This window comes from Anneissia japonica, unplaced genomic scaffold, assembly GCF_011630105.1.
Source record: "Anneissia japonica isolate Jap-2015-1 unplaced genomic scaffold, ASM1163010v1 scaffold288273_len80149_cov108, whole genome shotgun sequence".
In the NCBI taxonomy this organism is placed as follows: domain Eukaryota; kingdom Metazoa; phylum Echinodermata; class Crinoidea; order Comatulida; family Comatulidae; genus Anneissia; species Anneissia japonica.
This window is the reverse complement of record NW_022738509.1, coordinates 24418-39012: the sequence shown is the minus strand read 5'-3', so window position 1 is coordinate 39012 and position 14595 is coordinate 24418.

Sequence of the window (14595 nt, the reverse complement as noted above, 5' to 3'; positions counted from 1 at the left end):
TCCACTACCAAATGAAACACCAGCACCAGAAATTCCTGATAATGATGTTACTTTTCATAATACCGACGATAAGGACTCCGACTCTGATGAAGAATTTGTTGACTATGTTGTGACAAATGCTCCATCAAGTATTGGGCTACCCCATGTATTCCACGTGTCGATGATACTCCTATGCTAGCCAGGAATGAGATTGAAGCGGATAGTAACCCGGTAGAGCAAAACGTAATTGATGAGCATGAAAACCTAACAGAAGTACTCTCAACTGATCCTCCTGGAGCGGAAGAAGACCAACCTCAACGACATAGGAGACCTCCGAACCGGTTCAACTACGGTCAACCTGGAATACCTGAATAAAGTGTTTCGGTTCCCGCAACACAAGCTACAGAAAACCAAACTATCCCACCAGACAAACATCAATGCAGGATTCCCGAGATGTCAGCATATCCATGGTGAAGCAGTTCATGCCAATACCAAACCCAAGAATGGCACTTCCATAACAAACTAATCTATATCAACTGATGTACCAACATATGCTTATGATGTCGAATTCGCAGTCACCGTCTAATCTTTATTAGATAGATAACTTGCATAATTATGATTTGTTTTAAAGTTGAATTTCATGGCAGTTTTCTTAATTGTGAAACTCATATATAAAATAGTGTTTCTTTTTTATGTTTTCATTGATTTGTAAATGTAGAGTCTATATTTAATTTAGTGGGTTAGGGTGTAACACGCTAAAATAATTATCCCAAGAAGTTACCCACATTAGAATGGAATAGGCCCTGGGTGGACAATCTGCATCAAGATGAATGAATTGATACTTTGTGTTTGACCAAACAACTGGTAACACCTTCATTTATAGTTAACGGGTATGTTCATTTTATGTTATTTTGTTGGAACTTACTATCATTCTAGTTTTATGAGATATTGTAGTAAGATTGTATTATATTAAACTGAGATAAAGTTAGAAGTTTAAAAGTCAGTTTAATTAACAGTTGTTAGCACTTTGTACAACAGAGAATAACAACAGCATGTTATTATTGTACTAAGCTTTAATCCTTGTTATTAGGATATAATTAATATAGTTTTGCAACCTAGTATTAATGTATTTACGATTACGTTATGTAATTATTGTTACTCCCAGTATATACTGCCGTGATTCGGAAGAACGCATTATAAGCCAAATCATAGTTTCAAGATATTGAGCAAAACGCGTTTCTTGTTAGCCGTTTGTTTATGGAAATGAATTACATTGAATTGTTTGTGTAATTGTACTAACTACTGTACACAACAGAAAAACATACTGAAGTACTTTTTTTATATATATTTTTTTTCTATAACCCAGTCAAAATGGACATAATGCGCTTTTCAAAATTAAAACAAAAGCCAATGAAGCATGAAAAATCTGATATTAGGCATTATATCCAGTTTTGCCAGTAAAATGCATGCATTTTTCTTTACATAAGGACTTATCTAATGAAAAAAAAACCAAATTAAAGTGAATTTTCACCAGGACTATAGAAGTTTAAATTCCATTATGTTTAAATAACTTAAAACACAACAAAATAGAAAGTTTCTTAAGGGTTTTTGTTTATATTATTTAGCAACATTATCGCATTCACTCTCATAAAATATTGACAAAATGTGTCTGATCTGATTTAGAAAATGTTGGATTTCCCCTAAAATATGGTATGTAAAATTTAAATTAAATACTATCATTAACCACTACAGGAAGAACAAGCAACAACACTGACGAAAATCTGGGGAACGTTGAATGAGATACAGATTTTTGAATATTTAAAAACTGGTGGAAAAAGGTGTTAAAAAAGGCGGTTACGCCCCTTTTCCCCCAGTTTTTAAATGTTAAAAAAAAAAATCTGTATCTCATTCACCGCTCCCCAGTTAGTCGTCAGACAAATTTTTTCTGTCTTAGAAAAATCAGTGCTACAACATATCAACATTTTTTTTTGTTATGTTATATGCAAGGTATTCAGAGACAATACTTAAAAAAATAACTATAGAAGCCAACAAGAAGTCAGTCGACTACCTTGACGTAACACAAGATCTAAGAACCGGTACTTTCCGACCCTATACTAAGCCAAACAACACACCACTTTACGTCCACCGCGACAGCAACCACCCACCGTCGATAATCCGGAATATCCCGCCAGCCATTAATAAACGTCTTTCGAATATTTCATCAGACGAAGAGTCGTTCAGCAAAGTACACAGCCGTACCAGGAAGCCCTTAAGTGCTGCGGGTACGATTACCAACTAAAGTTCAACTCTGAACTCCCAGCAAAAAAGAGACCACGGACAAGAAATGTCATTTGGTTTAACCCTTGTTTCATTTCCTCTACTGAAACCAATTTAATGAATTATTTCCCTTAAAACCATTTATTATTTCTTTTAGCTTGGCAACATGATTTTTGGAATACATTTATTTGCATAAGCAATAATACGTAAAAAGGGGCCACAAACGTCTTTTCTTTTTTAGGAGGTTAAGACGATTTGCAATTGGATCAGAAAAATATGTACATTCTACAGATTAATAGTTGAAAGTGTCTTGACTCAAACATTTATTTTATGGTTGAATAGCTGTACAAAATAATAATAAAAAAATAATAATACAAAAGAAAATAATAATTAAAAAAAACCATAGTTAGACGTTATCAAAAATTATAGGCATGCCCCAGCGATCTCTTGAAAGCATGTATACAGAAAGGCTAATTAAAAAGGCGCAATCAATTGTAAGGACCCATAACTTCATGGTAAAAGTAATTTGAATGTAATATCACGAAGCCGACAGTTGAGATCCATAACCACCACAACCACTAGATTAATTTCATCCCATCCGCAATCTGAGCAGTCAACGGTCCATGTACACGCTAGCCTTTTTACTGCACCCCGAAACCTTGAAATGACGGGTTGGTGTCCCGTTAGTTTTCTACCATAGTATTTTACAGTAGTTTTTTAGGTTAAGTTAGTACAGTTAAGCCTAATATTCAATTCATAATGGCCCCCAAACCACGTCTCATCCTGGTATTCTTAAAACCAACTTTAGTTGTAGTTTGAGCTAAATCTTAAAAATTACGTCATTTCGTATTCTTAAAACGAACTTCGACTAGCACTACGACTAAATGACGTGAACCTCGACTATAATTATACCTCCGCAGACCGTGGGTTGAGGCTCCAAAATCGGCTTAGTTTACGAATTCTGTGACCCACCGATCCGCGCTACTTGGCATTTGCACAAAAATGTCAATACTATTTTATTGAAACATAATATAATTGTCGGCAATCGTAAATTTGGGGAAACTGTAACCAAAAATGAGAATTTTATTGGAATATTTCAATATGATATAAGTATACCAGCCTTTAAATAAAATACATTGGTAATAGTTGTAAGATTTTAGAGGTAGTAAATTGCGTTTCCCGTCTTCTGTTGACTGTCATACCGTAGTTTTTAAAGCCAAAGTCGACCGTGCTGTACTGAATGTGTATTGTATTACTTACCGTATCTAGGCCTACATATGCATAGTAGGAAGGGTAAGAAGTAATGTTCATCGACTTTGAATGAGACAGGAAATTCCTGTAAATATATAATATATTTTGATTCTATTTGGAATCGCTTTTTTTTTTCTATAATTAAAAAAATGTACATTTTAAAAGAAAACTGAGGCTGAATTACTTCAAAAAATAAGAACACATTGAGGCTGATGTAAAATTTCAAATGTTTTTATTTGCATGCAATGTAAATAATTAATATTAATCAGTATTTCTTGCCATGCCTGTTGATTTTTGTTTAACTGCTTGAAGACCTTGATAATATGGACTGAATTAATGAATAAAAGTAAAGCAATTGATGATTCCAATAAGGTGAAACAAATAAATTTTTAATATACCTCAGTTCAGCCAGTTGCATCCCATCAGCACTTTCATTATCTCTCTGATCACTCACTGGGTATATACATTTAACTACACAACAGTAAACACAAGGTTGAAAGAAGTTTCTGACAAAAATCTGAACTTTTATATGAATATTATTGAAACACTGTAGCACATCACATACCTGCACAGAACTGCTTTAAACATAGCTGAATATAGAGTTCAATCCAATCCACTTATAAACATGTGTTAAATATTACAATTATATAATATTATCAATGTAGCCAACCAGCATAAACAATTTAAAAGAAACTAGAAATAATGAAAGTTTTGCTGTATTCATTATCATTTATCAGCAAGTACTGTTCTGTTATTTTCTTCTTTTCATATTGCATTGTAAAATACAACTTCAATGCAATTTAAAAAGTCAATGCCAATTTTTATAAAGAAAATAAATGTGTTGTTGATAAATGTTCATACAAGGAAAAACCTTAATAATATCTGGTAATATTTCTCAACACAGTGTTTGGTATGATGTCATATCAAATAAATAACAACATTCATACAAACAATATACAGTTCCAATCTGATAGGGCTACAGTACTTTTCAATTGATTCATGTTTTTATCCATGGCCTATAATATGGCCTGAATTGCCACCAGATCCTTATCCCTCATGTAGTGACAAGGCTTCATCCTGATTTCCAATAGCAGCCTCAAGTAATTCCACCACTCAACGTTTCACATCTTACTAATTTCTCAATGGTTTTTTCTCTATTAAAAGTACTTAATATATTATTGTCTTTTTACAAAAAAAAAATACATGGGAGAACATGACTTCGATCAGGAAGCACTTCTTTAATTCTTGACTTCAGCTTTCAGGTGATGCAGAATGAGCATTTGCTTTGGCAGTGGTTCATCAACTTCCATTCACTTGATTCTGTGGTCTGTGAAAATTAATTAAACAAACTAATTCAAAGAGCTTATCAATGCTACTGTGATGGTTTTAATGATCAAATATGTATTTAAATTGTTTCTTTTCAATCAAAGGTTGTTTTCCAAAAAAAAAAGAAAAAAAAAAGTAGTATCAGTATAATACAATATTAAATGCAGGTGGTGATGTTTAATTGGACATCACCACCTGCATTTAATATTGTGTTATACTGATACTACAATATTAAATTCAGGTGGTAATGTTTAATTTGACATCAAAGTGTTGATAAATATTATTTGCTTAAGTAAGTTTTGATACCTATTAATTAATATATTTTTTGTTATATTCTTTTCATGAAGACATTAAAATCAAATTAAGCCTGAATTACTTAGTCTAAGCACAGTCACTGAAGGGCACATCCCCCACCCCAAAAAACTGAATTGATTCAATTTGTGTAGTAATTTAGTAAATAGTTGCTATATAATTGTGGATGGCTATTCTTGATTTGTCTTCATGGTCAGTTGTTTATGCTGGGTCGATTCATTGCCAACATTATTGTCTCAATATGCTTATTACAATATAACATCATCGTATTTGATTCACATACAGTACTCTGTGGTTATTTTGCTGTCGATAGTACCCCAGTTTGAGGAAAAGGCAGGGCGTCCTGTCTGCGTGTGTGGTGTGATAGAGAGAGACGCTAGTGCTTCTCAATTAAGTAAAACATACCATACCATTTTTAACGCTATATGTAACCACACACGTACCTTTAAACAGATTCGGTGCAATTTTGACTACTACTACTTGCACCACCATCCCTGAGATCCCTTTCGTTATATATGTAGGCTATTCATCAGCTTCGACGAAACTTAATAGGCCTTACTGTGGACTCGTATTTGTTGTTTTCCACACATAGTTGCACATCCTTAAATTTCTTTAAGCTGTTTACGCTTAATGACACAACCATACTCTAGGTTCTTACGACATGTATCACAAAAATATGCCTGAAACCGGCTCAGATTTATCATTTGAAGAATTTCTGTCCAACGCCATACTTGCAAGTGGAGTGTGTTGTTTACTATTTACATTGGACAAACGGCATAGAAGGTAGTAGTGATTGGCTGAGGGCTTTGCAGCTAAGCCAAACTTCATTGTTAGTCGTCTTCTAAATGGCTATAGTTACGTAGCAACTTTTGATATAAATTCTCATTTTTGGTTACAGTTTCCCCGAATTCACGATTGCCGACAATCAAATTATGTTACAATTTAATAGTATTGACATTTTTGTCCAAAAGCCAGGTAGCCCGAATTGGTGGGTCACAGAATTGAACGTTTTCGATCCTCAACCCACGGTCTATAGGGTCAGGCTAAATCGCCGACTTGAAATTTTTACCCCACTAAAAACATGTTCTTTGTAACTCACGATAAGGTGAAACCCTGGTGAAACGAAGAAAAACAATTGTATACGCAGGTTTGATATATCTTCGGTGTGTTAAACAAGATACATCAAGTTCAGCTTCTAAAAGGAGAAATTAACATGTTTCTTCCAGCCACATTAGATAGTTCCTGATTTGCACGAAATCCACTCGCGCTGCGTTCACGTAGCTTCACCACAACAACAACAAAGATGGCGCCGCCCTCGCCGGGCTCATCTATAACAGTTCTCCAAAGAAAGCAAATTCTCAGTAACTGTTCAAACTCTATCGTAATTATGTTAAAAACTAATAATAGTTATTATTATAGGAAATTAATTAAGCGAATGATGATTTATTATGAATTATGAGGAAGTACGTTTTTGAACCACAGACGGCAGCTTAATATTCATTTAGTGGTAGTTAAAACTTCGAGTACGTTGTGTGTGAATACAAATTGAGGTTAAAGTTGGAACTAGCACTAAATGAAGTTCTAGTTCGAAGTTCGACTAAAGTTTGTTTTAAGAATACGGGCGTCAGAAATACCAGAATGGTGTGCGGCGGCTGACAGTTTTTACGTTGTACAGTAGTTCAGGTAATTATAATCACAATCTCAATGTCCAAGCCCTGACACCTTCATTCAGAAATTCCGGGATGGTGTGTGGCGGCTAATAGTTTTTACCTTGTATAGTAGTTCAGGTCATTATAATCACAATCTCAATGTCGAAACCCTGACACCTTGATTCAGAAATACCGGGATGGTGTCCGGCGGGGGATAGTTTATTACCTGATTTGTTACATTTTCACCTAGGATATTATTTCTGTTATTTATTTATAAGCGGACACTTGCAATCATATATTTTTTTCAAATGACAATAATAACTGAATACTGATTACTTTTCTTTGTGGATTGAATTGGGGTTTTTTGTTTGTCTTCTTTTTTTTTTTTTTTTTTTTTTAATGAAAGGGTATATAATGTGCTTGTTAATTATTTCTCTGTAATTATGCAGTTCCCTATAATTACTTGCATGACAATACACAATAGGCCTACATCCTTTTTCTTAGTTAATTGAATTTTTATTTAAACCAATGAACCAACTTATACAATTGTTAAAATATGTTATAACATATTTTATAAACGATGAATTTTATCCTATTCTTAAACGCTGTGGTCTTTCACTGTCTCAATTATGTTATTATTTATTTTGCTTTCTAAACAGCTTTTTTTGATATGGTTTCTTTCCATTTTCTCTTTAAATGACAAAATAATTTTCAATTTTATTTGAATTACTAACTGTAAAAGCCACTTGTAGTAAGCCTCATCTGTTATCCAACTATACATCAGGACTCTTTTCGGTTCTTTAAATCCATATTGCTTTTCCAGTATGTAATGTGGTTGTAGTTAAAATATTCTTAAAGTTCAGTCGAATATTTTCCTGACGAGACACTTTGACAGCAGATCAGTTGTGTTAATCGACCTGTTGACTTTGAAAGAAGTTTTGTTAACATATATTAACTCCCTATTCTGAAATTCTGTGGTCTTTACTTTTCTCGGTTCCTAAAATTCTAATACGCTTATGTAAGCCTAACATTCATTTAATTTTGAAAGCGATTATACGTTTTGTTGTATCTGTTCATTTTTCGCAATTTATTATATTTTTTTTGTGTGTCGTGTGTGACTAATCCCACACAATTTGCACAGTCCTGAAAATCAGAAAGGCCTTCTTCATGGATTTAGTTGGTGTGTTTTTGAGAGTATATATATCTCGGTATCTTTATTCAAAATATTTACAAAAAAATAAAATCAAGTTGGCAAAATAGAGTTCCTTAGCAACTGAATTGGGGATACTCTTCACAGCCAATGAGAAACATCAATTCAAAAAATACAAACCCAAGTCACACACAAAAATAGAATAAACCCCATTCATCTATAAAAATATAAAATACCCAAGTCAAATACAAAAATAGAATTACAGTACCTAATAAACTAGCAGGTTTGCTAGGAGGACAGTATACGACTCAATGAAAAAAATTATTAATTACTGTGTTAAAAATTCAAATTATATTTTGTTTGATTATTATTAGATAGATTCAAGTAAGCCTGTGAGATATGGAAGGGGACTTTTTTAAATCTAGTTGTAGTTATACCATGATGTCCATATGTTTTCTCTCTTCTAAGTCGCATGGTGTGAGTAGAGGTTGGCCGTGGAAACCAGTTGATGAAAATATCATTCTTACTGGATTGCATAGCAAATGCCTTACACAATGACTTCCGACGTTCACTGAGAGGTTCAAGCTCCAGGTATTTGAGCGCACAGTCATAAGTCGTATACTTCCCCCCCCCCCCAAGGATGGAACGGCAAACTCGTTTTTGCATACTTTCCAGACGGGATATCTGCAGCACAGTGAGGCCGTTATTCCACAATGCGACGGCATAAATCTAATGCGGCGGATGTAACCTTTGTACACAGTCAATAACTCTTTAATATTCAAATCAGCCTGTTTCAATTTACGGAGCATGAATAGTTTTTTATTAGCATTTTGTAGCATAAGTTTGAGATGACCACCCCCCCCCTCATTTCAAATCTGACTGTAAAAGAACCCCCAATAATTTAACTTCAGAGACAACTTGTAATTTATGATCAGCTATGTGAAGATCCAGGTCTGGAAGCATTCTCTTTAACCATAATAATTTGCACTTGACTTGACACTTGGAGGGATTAAGTTTCAATGTATTTCTATGCTAATTGAATATGTTTCCCATAATTATATTATATTATAATATTTAAACGCAGTGTCTATGCTTACGCCTATACTAGCTATGTTTGTACGCTGGGGCGCGGCGACTCAGTAGCCTATCAATTCGATTAATTCAATTCTACTTTTATGCCGTGGCGTGAGCATTGGTTATAATACTAATAGTAATAGTTGCAGACTTATATATAGCGCATAATACGTCGTCTGTATGCGCTCGGGACTATATGTTGCACTGTACAATAACTTTCTCCTCCCCTGAGGGTCACTTCATGTCTTCAGCATCCAGTAAACCGGCGCACTTTCATCTGTCCACGACAGGAGCCGAATGAACCAGTACACCGAGGTAACCCCCTACTCATCTCGAAAGATGTACTTGGTTCTTTAAACTGCACATGAGCATTTGTGTACACTGGGCCTACAGTTTATAGTCCTTATCCGAGAATTCCACTCTGATGCCTCCAAAAAAGAAAAAAATCTCAACAGTGCTATGCTGCTATATATTTTATTTTTATTTATTTTATTTCCAGGTAGACCTATTAATAATACAAAACCATTACAATGAGAATACAACACTTTGAAATATATAAAACATTAAATGCTAAAATGGTCTCATAAAATACAGTTAGAAATAAATACAATAAAATATATTGAAATCGTTATATATCGAAATACACCACCTACCACACTTTTCTCCCAACCCCAAAATATCGTCGGGGAGAAAAATTATATATACAGTATTAGAAATATAAATTAAATAAACCTCTGTCACATTTCTCGGACCACGCAATGTATTAATACCTTAATTATTTAAATAATAACAACAACAACAACAACAACAATAATAATAATAATAATAATAATAATAATAATAATAATAATAATAATAATAATAATAATAATATTATTATTATTATTCAGGGATTTTTAGGAGGCATTTATTCATGGGAAAAATTTACTGTATTCAAATTGGAAGGAAGCTTTATTTAAATAAATACGGATGCGAGTTGGTATTGTGAAATATGTCGGTAGTAAGCACTTATCCTCCTTAACGATTCATACAAACACAAGCATTCAACTGAAAAAGCATCAATTTATGTAGGCCTATCATAATTCATAGATTATAGTAAAAAGAGATAAGATGCTCTCTGGGCCTATGATATGTGACACTGTCAAAACGGTGATTCCAAATACTGTACATCAAGTACTCCACGCAAATTCAAGGTAAAACCAATGAATAGCTTTACAAAACATGTAGGCAAACTAACAGTTGAGCGCAGCTAAAGACAAGATCTCCCAACCAAAGCTTCGAATAACTCCACCAACGAACTGCCAGATATCAATACAGTTTTAGTTTTATACTGCTTATGCGGACGTAATAGGAACACCAATCTATTCCGGCCTTATTATTGTTAGCCTAATTACTGTTGCTATAAAGGAAAGTAAGTTTCATCTAACCTTCCCATCATGCTCGCTGTTTCTCGCTGTAAAGTGACTTGTGATTTTTTCAACGTAGGCTATAGCTTTTACATATATTTCACTGAATGTTTATGCTAGATAATTAAGCTGTGAAGTTAAGTTCAACATAAGGTACATGCTCGATTGTATAAACTTAGTTACTTTATTTTTTTTAATGAATACATAGACATATTTAATAATTGTTTACCCCGGAAGGAAGTGTTGCAAACTTGTGTCCCATAGGCTCTGAAAGTCCAGACCACGAAATACTAAAATTCGCCTGGAACTAAAATTCGTGCTACACCTGTCCAGCCCTGAACGCTTCTACCCATAGACAAAAGCAATTGTATAGAGCAGCAAATAACGCCAATGTAGTACGTAAAACACCACAGAGGATAGTACCAGCATTAAAAAACAAGGTTAAAAGTCGAGTAGAGCTCAGGTATGGCGCCAGGATTTGCACAATGGGGGGATAGAGTCCGAGGTCCCCGACGACAGGAAAGTGGGAGTGGTCTGGCGCTGCTTAATATTCTGAAAGTTGTCTAGAGGGCGAATCCCCCAGAATGTTTCACAATTTAAGGCCTGTTCCAACTGAACGCGATCAAGCGAATTTCGCGTCGAAATGTGGCGTGCGCAGTTGAATCGAAGACGCGACTGGCGTTTCCAATGTGAACATGCAAACGAGTTTGTAGGCGAACAATATTCGAACTTCGACGCGGTTCGCCTGCGAATTCACAAGGGTTGATCCAAGACCAACTTTTTCGCATTCGCGAGCGAATTCGCGGCCGATGGAAAAATCGCAAGGCTTAGATTCAATTTATGTCAAAGGTCAACAATAAAGTCACGACCATTGTGCGAACGATGACCGACGGGTCCGTTTCATGCAAACTCTGTGGAACAGTAGGCTATCCTTGTTTAGGTCTGTGACAAGCAAAGAAAATATGTGACAATGCGTGGAAAAGAATTTGCAGAGACGAGTTGAGTTATCTCCTTTTTCTGCCAGTATTAGGCCTGTCCAGCCTAGGCCTCTGATACCCTGCTACACCTGAGACCTACAGTAGGGTAGGCTAGGCTAGGCCTACTATCTACCCTTAGGAGGCCTGGCTCTAGGCCTTGAATAAATATGAACTAAAAAAAAAACTATGCTTATATTTACTCTTTTGATTCATTATAGAGTTATATAGGGAATGTTAATTCTGAGGATTTATCTGATTCGTCTCACAGCCCTTTTCCTCCGTCTATCAACGCGATAACAAAATCACTTCTCTGTTGCCACCCGCCATTTCGAGTTTTTGCGCTCGGCCAGCAGTGGGAACAGGCAAGTCAACTCTTGTGAACTTTGCGCGATTCTCTTCGCTTGCCGCGTGACGCTCGACGCTTTCGCTTGACAAGTTTAGTGGGAACCGGCCTTATGAAATATAAAGGCTTATAACCGATTTTTTAGGTCTGTTAATATATAGAAAATACATATAAATAGTGGTTTTACTCCCCGACGGTACCCTGCCCCACCGCCCTCTCCCATCACTTGGAGCTACCCCTGGTAGGGTTTTTTTTTTTTAATCCTCGCTTAAAGCAATATTAGATGATGCAATACAATACTCCAATAATGTAGGTGGGTGTATTGCACTGAATCCGATTCCCAAAATCAGCTATTGCTTTGTTAGATGGAGGAAATCCCCACCCAGGAACATTTCATCATTTTGCAGGGACTTCGTAGATGAATTTGGAACCCAATTAAAATATAACATTAACAAAATATGTTATCTAGTAACAGAGTATCAAAATGTGGCCTGTATTTTAAACCATATATTTATTAAACCCGCAGTGTTATATAAAAATAAATCAAAACAGTAATGATAACAATAAATAGTGTAACACAACAGTGCTGATATCACATGTACCGTACTCGCGTCCCGTTTGAATAAGCGCCCCTCTCGAATATATAAGCGCCCCTCCTAACGTGAACATTTCCTGAAGCGCCCTGTTTGAATAAGTGCCCTTCAATAATATCATAAGATTTTCTTTTTAGCAAGTCAATAATCCAATCAATCCTGGGACTGGTTGTTGGCATGATTTGAGCTGCATAATGCAATCACATTCTTCTTTTCCGCCGCACCCCCATTCGTAATGCCTTCATATTGTGGCGGTTTCGGCCAAGCAGTCTCAGTCTAGTATAAGTCCTGCGTAAGTAAGTCTGTCGGACACGCCGTCAGATAATACGGATCGACTATTGAATAAACTTCAAACAAAATTAACTGAGTTTCTCATAGAATTTTAAATTGGATCAATAAAACTGGTACCATTATCAACAACAAATACAATGTCATATATGCGGAGCATATACAGCAGCCGCCGACCGGTTCCCGTTAACACCGGAATTAAACTATAAGTAGGCCTGTCCCTTACCGGGCTTTCAAGTCTTAATGACTGAGTTCGACTATAAACTATTTTATAGAATTACTACAGGTCCTACCTTACTAAGCACTAACGTCGGGATTTCCCAGTTCTAAACTTCATGAGATCCAGAGCTCAACTACTACATGTCTTGGGCGATGGGTCTTAAGATCCCAACCCAGCTATTTTTAGATAGCCAATCGGCTCCCAGCATCAGGGAGTGGCCTAATCTATTTATAATAGGGGGGTGGACTGCACCATTTTGTTACACTGCCCCCTCCTCAGATGTATCGGTCCCTTCGACACGCAAGAAACCATTTATTTTAAACAAACAAGAACAAATTAACTAAGATAAAGAAGTAATCATAATGTCCAATTATTATTATAAGTTATCATATAAGATTACTGAATCATCATTATAAACTTTACAACAAATCACAACATAATAATTGAAATAAAATTGCCATTTAGATTAAGTTTAACAAACGATTAGGTCTTTAGAACTATAACACGGTATATTCTCTTGTTGTCACCACTTCCCGAACTTTCTTTCCGTGACGGTATTCCGTTTCGCAGACAATCTCCTTCACGGTTTTCACTCTTCCCTGCAACAAGGCCTCTAAATCCACTAAGGTCCTCTTAGTCTGGAATCGGGGCAGCGACCCTGGCACACCCTCACTGGCAGTTTCCGAATCACTGCTTATATTTGCACCTAACAGTCGGAGAAGATTACTAGGTTTTCCCTTTGGTACAATAACCGGAGACATCTCCTTACTTGGAATCTCCTCTTGAACGAGACTGAAAGCTGACCCAGGCGTTAAACTTAACACATCGCCTGCTGGATCCACCATCTCTGGTGCTGGCACCACCACTTCTGGCACTGATATTTCTACCTTTGGCAGTGGTACTTCAAGCTTTGGTACTGGTATTTTAACCTTTGGTACTGGTGGTTCAACAGACCGTCTTCCCACACTGCTTCCCCGTCGGTGGAACCTGTCATAGTGCCGTCTCCTTGCATCTAGATTGCTGAATCTTCCTGGACAGTATCGGCACTTGAAATCCTCACGAGAGTCATGTGCTCTGTCTCGATGTCGTCCCAGACTTCTGGAATCTTCAAACCTCGAAGAACACTCTTCGCACCTGTATGAACGTTCTCCTCTCATCTCAACTGTGGCCTAATTAATAAAAAGAAAGAAGCAAAATAATAAACAAAAACATGATCCTGTAAAGTCCCACATTTTTCTCCCCGTGCAAAAATATTTCCCTTGTACTATTCGTTGTAGCGAGCGGGCCTTCTTCGTGCCCTCGGGAACCTCATAGGACGACTATGCTCTATTAGAGTAACTGTGGGTGGTGTTACGACGTCCGCTGATTCCTTGTTGATTTCGGGTGGACTTCCACTATCTTGTAGTTCTGCTACTTTTTCTTGGCCTCCGCTTAATTCGTCTAGGCTTTGTGGACCCAGTAGTTCGTCAACTCGTTAAGTTCAGTTGGTGTCGTTTCGACCATCTCAATTGGGGGTTTCTATATCCGGCCCCTCATCTCTGGCTTCAGTTTCACTTGCTGTGCCCCAGTATGGCAAAGGCTTTCCCTCATAGACTTTCAGTCCGTAGATATGAACCACCTTGCACTTCTTCCTGGGGCCTTCCTGGATCCTGAACGTTACCTCTGATAATTTCTTTACCACTGCATATGGCCCTTGCCAGCGGCATTGTAATTTTGGAGACTTGCCTATTGTCTTGGCCGAATTGTACAG